Genomic DNA, 7059 nt, shown 5'->3' on the forward strand with positions numbered 1-7059 from the left:
TGTGCGCCAGGCGCGTCGCAGCGTAACAGTGTTTCGTGAGATATCGCGAAGCCTGTTACGCGAGACGTGGTCTGGCGTACATATAGCTAGTATACTTCAATAACTAACCAGCATGTGGATACTTACTGCGCTCTTCTTTCTCAGGAACGACACTAATGACAGTGATCTTTCTGAATCTGTTGAAGAATTAGATGGTGACTTGACTGCTCATTGGCTGAGCGATAGCGAAGCCTACTACTTCAGTGATGATCAAAAAGTTTCGTGTCTGTCTGTCTGTAATCACGATAACTCGAGAACGGGTGGAGGTAGGTACCTGAAATTTTTAGCGTAGCTTTGAAGCATAAAAAGCAAGACCTGTATTGATTTTGAGCCCTCTTGCTTAAAAATTGACCTGTCAAGAAAATCAAAAACGAAAACCCCAAAATGTTACTTCTATTTTTTATTTTTTTTACATCTTGCTAAGACGTAACTCGTCAAAGTAGACCCCTCTGGGCCAAAATTTTGACCGTTTTGCTCTGTCTCTTAGCGTTTGGGTGCCAGAGGGCGTTTTCCACACGAAAATGACCCCAAAACATTTTTATGTTTTTTCGCAGATATTTTATGGTCTCCGGTGAGGCACCACGTCAAATTAAAACCCTGAGGGGCAATATTTGAGACTTTTGAGGCCAAAGGCCTATTTACGACTCTGCCTTTTGCCCGACTCCGGTGTCAGCGCCACAGGCCTAGGTAGATGTATGCCGTACATCTACCTAGTTAGTTTTAATGTATTCATCGTTTATCTTCCCGACGCAAAAAGATTTGTTTGTTTTTGTTACGCTTCCGGTACGCTATCGGTTCGCGGAGGGTCGCGCTCGGTGCGCCGATGGGTCGCCGAGGTTCGTCAGGCTCCTGGGCGACGTATCGTCAATATTCGCCGGAGGTTCGCGCCGGAGCGACCTTTGTCCGTCATCGAGTCGCTCCATGCGCGGACGAGCGACCTGAGTATGTTTTCAAGTCGCGCCGAGACGAACAGAGCGACCCCAGTACGCTTTCGGTTCACCTGGAGAGCCCCGGGTAGTCGGGGTATTTTCCTTTCCAGGAAACCCCGGTCGGGGGCTAGCGCTAATCCCTAGGCCGGCGCACTTAAGAGCAGAAGAGGGGACGATGGGGCGGCCCCGGGACACCCGGAGCCCGACGGCTCCTCTCCTCTGCACTGCACACTTTGGCTGCTGGACACAACGACTACGTTGGTCTACATACGGGTTGAAGTCGCAGAGAGAACGCACTCGTAGAGAGAGGACGCATACCTCCGTACAACTATGCACATACGTAATGTACGCACAATTTTAAGCGATATTTTGCATAATTACGTACAATGTTGTATAGTTACGTACAAATTTTGTACGTAGGTTATGTATGTCGACAGTTGTACGTAGGTTATGTATGTCGACAGTTGTACGTACCAACGCACAAAACAGTACATTAAAAACGGAAATTTACTCTGCCGTCGGCTGCCAGCCGAGCTGTTAGGCTGGTCCAACATCGAGGTCAATCTCATGGAGTTTGTGGAACGGTATAAAATTTGAAAGAACAAAAACAATTTTGAATTTCTGTGCAAACGCGAACGTCCTGCGATGTCGGGAAGTGCTCGTACCTTGCAGTCAAAGACTTCGGCCCGACCGGCGGTAGAGTAATTTTCAGTTTTGTCAGATTTTGGACATGTTGTGGGTGGGGCGGGCTGGCACGGGTGACGGGTTCTTGTTGGTGGGCATGTCGCCAAGCAGTATGCGAAACAAAAATGTCAAAAATGTGAACCAAAATTTTGTAGGGCCTAAGTGCGCTATGGCGGACGTCCGTCGATCTGTAGGGCGAACGACATGTCGCCCGAAGTTCGGCGATACACCGTTGGAAAGAGCACATCTTAGAGAACACTTGTGGTTAATATCGCTTACCTAGCTCCACGCGTCGCCGCCCGAGCGCCGCCACGCATTTGAACCCCCAATCGGGCCGAAAGCTATGACCGCGAGGTGCGAGCACTTCCCGACATCGCAGGACGTTCGCGTTTGCACCAAAATTCGTCATATTTTATGCTCTTTCAAATTTCACACCGTTCCAAAAAATCCGTGAGCTGGACCCCAATTTTGGTCCGGGCTATTGACGGCCTGGAGGCCCGAATCTTTGAGTACATTTTTGCGCTACCCGACTCGGGTGTCAGCGCCGCAGGCCAAGGTAGATATATGCCAGGCGCGTCGCAGCGTAACAGTGTTTCGTGAGATATCGCGAAGCCTGTTACGCGAGACGTGGTCTGGCGTACATCTACCTTGTTAAATGTTCGAATTTTGACAGATCGTTATGTAAAAATCAAGGTTTTAGTGATACTAGACAATCTAGGGACCCTTAAGCCCAAAACAGGGTGTGTTGCGACCCCGGTGTGGTTAAAGTATTACTCCCTTTACAATTCAGTGACATGAAGCCTTTTTAACGATTTAATAGACCATTTTGTCTTTTTCGTGTTATTTTCGCCAAGAAATGCCCAATAGCGCCGAAACGGTACAAGATAGAGCGAAACGGACGAAATTTTCAGCCGTAGGATTCTACTTTAACGAGTTACCCCTTAGGAGCCCATAAACAAATATTTAAAGAATATAATATTTTGCAGCCTGCGGTTTTTTTTTAAGTCAATTTTTGAGCTAGAATGCTCATCTTCGAAGTCAATCTGTCTTTTTATGATAAAAAACGACCCTGAAATTCCCAGATCGCTCTCTCAATTCTTTCTCGAGTTATCGTGCGGACAGATTGACAGACAGACAGACAGAATGAAACTTTTCCGGTCAGTGGAGTAATGGGCTTCGCTAATCGCTCAGCCAATAACGGCTATGACACGTGCATTTTGAGGGATTACACCTGAATTTCATCGATTTTCTGGGCCTAAAACCATTAAATTTGGATAGTACACAGGGACCAGGGACCTGCGTAGGGCGGGCGGCATTGGGCACCTCTCAGCGAGCGCTTTACGTCGGCGAAGTGCCCGTGCGATCCAAGCCCTACTAGCTATATGTACGCCAGACCACGTCTCGCGTAACAGGCTTCGCGATATCTCACGAAACACTGTTACGCTGCGACGCGCCTGGCGCACATATAGCTAGGCCTGCGGCGCTGACACCCGAGACGGGGTAATAGGAGTGTATATACAATTTTTCGAAATGAAGTCTTTTAAATGATTTAATCGACCATTTGATCATTTTCGGCTCATTTTTGTCAAGAAATACCCCCTAGCACCTAAACGGTACAAGATAGAGCCAAACGGACGAAATTTAAGCCCGAAGGGCTCTACTTTGACAAGTTACCCCTTAGGAACCCATAAAAAATATTGTGATAAAAATTCATTTTGCGACCTGTAGTTTTTGATTTTTTTAAAAAGCCAATTTTTGAGCTAGAATGCTCATCTTCGAACTCGATCTGTCTTTTTATGGTACAAAACGACCCCTAAATTCCCAGATCGCTATCTCAATCCATTCTCGAGTTATCGTGCGGACAGACAAACACACAAACAAACAAACAAACCCACAAACAGAATGAAACTTTTTCGGTCAGTGGAGTAATGGGCTTCGCTAATCGCTCAGCCAATCACCGCAACGGCCGGCCAAACGACGGGCGCCTCCGGGCACCTCGGAGGCGGCGAAACGCGTTGGTGCGAGAGAGACGCACAGCTAGCGGGCAGCATGAGCCCACGGGCACATCGCTACCCGCTGGGCAGGGCAGGGCCGGGCGCTCCGGGCGGGCACTGGTCATTATCTTCATGCGTGCAGAGCGAGGTGCCCGGATAGTGCAAGCCCTACGCAGGTCCCTGCACTGCAAAAAATTAGAGGTGAATGACGGGGACATTACGCCTTGGTTTTGGTACGGAATGCTACAGTGAGGTCGTTAACTAATGATCAGGTCTTGCCGTAGGGAATTTTACTACGGTGAGTCCATTCATTCACACCGTATGTGAGATGGATACAAAAACAAGTTGCAGATTCATACGGGTGAAGCGTTCAATAACCGTAACCTGCCCATTGGGTTGGGATATAAACGGGAAAGCCGTAAACACCAATCAGAAAAGGCGTAGAGAAGCCAAAAGAGATATGGTACTCTAATTTTGAATATCTATCAATGGCTAATAATAGAACTGTTTCAATAGTATATTCAACAAGCACCTTACTATATTTTACTTGGTTGGAGATGAGAGAAAATGTTGAATAATTTCAGAGACATAACCCATCAGATGGATAAATAGAATTATATCTGAAGACTGGGGCATAACAGTGAAGAGGTCTCATTTCATTCAACCTTTAAATCTCATCAGACAGAATGAAACAATGGCAATGCGAGTGAAACACTAACCTCAGTGAACTCAACCAACAAAGCTCCGAAACATGAAATAGAAAATGACAGTCGAATTCAACGAGGCCAATAAAAACTCACCATTTTCAATGGTTATCTGAAGTCTGTTTGGTTCTTTCAATCCACATCTTTTAACTGGAACTTTATGCTACATAATCGCACATTTCAAAGCAAGTCAACACAACATCACACACACACACACACACAAACTTAGATAGATTTAATCGAGAATCGAGATCAGATCGAGATATTTTCGAGCGCGACCCAACAACCGAAGAAAGGTTGGTACACACAACTAGTTGTTGTTGTTATTGTCGTTGCTTTCAGCGTCTGCTAGGCCTGCTCACTGTTGCTAAGTTAGTTATTACAATTACTGCTCTCTTTATTGTTTTTATTTTCATTTCAAGGACGTTTACTGTGGTTGATTTATTTTAAAATAATTTTGGAACGCAGTGACGTTTATAATTGAAAAACATTGCTTTACTTACTATCAATGAGTCTGGACCAAGTCAAAATCTGTTTTCAGCTCTGGTCCTAAATATAAAGTCACTGTGCCACTAACTCACCATAAGACTTATGCCAAAATCAAATAAATTCTTGAAAAGAGGGAAAAAATCAGCTATTGGGCAATTGAATATTGTTCTTCTAAACAATTAACATCTGTTGTAATTCTTTGCCTATTCATTTGGCAACCCTAACCATAGAATATTTTTTTATGGTTTGATGTTATAATTGAGCGCCAAACCGTTTTTGAAAAAGCACATGAGAGGCTGTATTTGCTCATTTACATCAAAGTCTATGCCTCCTACACTCTATATCTGCAGCTGAGAACATAACCTGCCGTTTGACTCAGTTCGTTACTATTATAACTATGCTTGCAATTTCCACCACCGGTTTCTGCTGGAAGGTGGCTATATTTCTGTTTTTTGTAAGATATCATATGTTTGCAGAGTCAAATTACGTTTTGTCTGAAATAAAAATGTTGCTCTCAGTGTTGTGACTAACTCACATGATAAAGACTATATCTTGCTTATTTAATGTATGCCATGCACCTTGCACCTTTCTGACTCGCTTTGTGTGGCGGTTATTTGTTATTTTTGTGGTTGTTTTGGACAAGTATTCATGTTTCTGTTGGTGTTTCAGGTATGGTCCTTGTGTCTTTACATCATCGGTGTGCCAGCATCCATAGGAAGCAGCGCTGGCAAGAGGTGTTTATGTGACCCACTCACAATGTGTCCATTAAATAATGAGGTTTGTACAAGTTGCATTCGTTAGAAATAAATACACATTCTAAAATAGGTGTCATCAGGAAAAAAATAATCAATTTCCGGCTTATAACAAGCTTGTTTGTCTTACAATAATCCAATCGTGGTGCTCATCAATTAGATTTGATTGGATGCTCTAGTGACATTAGTACGTCTGTACAAAACATGCAGTGAATTACCTAATCAAAAGTATTAATTGTATGTCATTTCATTAGTGGATTGGGTTTGGACTTGGAAGCAAAGTTACTTAGAAAGAAGAAAGAAACTGTGTAAATCTGAAGGTTGTTTGTTTGTTGTTGTTTTTTATTTTGAAAAATTTTGCTTGAAGTGGATAAAGTGTTGTTTTTTTTAAATCTTAACAAGTTACCTTACTACACAGCATTTTGTTTGACAATTTGAAAATGACAAATTATGACTCTATATCAATACTTGGATAGTTTTTTCAAAACCTTATTGAACTGTATTTGGAATCTGTTTCAGATTGTCTGCGAGTCGCCAGCCTCTGCTCAGCTGAATAGGAAATGTTCACCATTATGGGGCCACTTACGGATCGGTTTGGAATAAGTTTTGTCTGTCCTCTTCAGTACAGGAGGAGTGGTTTCTATGCAGGTTCCTGGGTAGCAATTGAAAGAATTTTACCAAGAGAATGTGTTGACCGAAAATATACATTTTATGGCTGTCAATAATTATAAATTTAGATTGTACTTTATAGATTATTTCTTCTCCATGTTATTTTATCAGCTATTGTATGCCTGGAGTTTACTTCCATTACATACTCTTTCCTCTGCTTCTGCTTGTTTGTAATTTATCTGTAATCATAGCATTTTCCACAAGAGATGTGCTAACATGTCAGCAACTAAGTAGATTAATGAGATGCAATGTGTTTGAAACTTGGTGATAAAAAATAGTCTTGCCTGACTTTTAAAAACCAGCTGGAGGTTTCATTGTAATGTGTTTTGTTTCAATAGAAAGCTTAATTTCACTTTAAGAATGTGATGGATGCAAATTAATAGCTCAATTTGTCTTTATACACAAGTGTTTTAAATGTATTGTTAGTTTTGATAATAAAGCAATGCTGACATGGGCTAGACACTTTCCTTTTCTTGAAAACCAGACTTGTAAACCAGATTCATGAGGTGGAGCATTGCCTGGTAGAGAATGTTTTGGGATATAACTTACATAGATGGTTAAACAAAGCCAAAATTTTATTTTCCAACAAAAGTGTTTCAGAGAGGTACCTAATTTCTCATAGGGGCCAAATAAAAATAAAAGTTACGATTTTGTGGTATGCCAGTATGAAATAAAGAAAAACTTAAACAAAAGAAAGGAAGATATCACAGTTCCCGTTTGTTAGGCAATCACTTTGAGTTGCCTTGGGTTAAGTCCATTATTGGATTTGCATGTTTGAAACGAATACATTCATAACCAT

Source organism: Frankliniella occidentalis, unplaced genomic scaffold, assembly GCF_000697945.3.
Source record: "Frankliniella occidentalis isolate FOCC.00 unplaced genomic scaffold, Focc_3.1 Scaffold312, whole genome shotgun sequence".
NCBI classification, from domain to species: domain Eukaryota; kingdom Metazoa; phylum Arthropoda; class Insecta; order Thysanoptera; family Thripidae; genus Frankliniella; species Frankliniella occidentalis.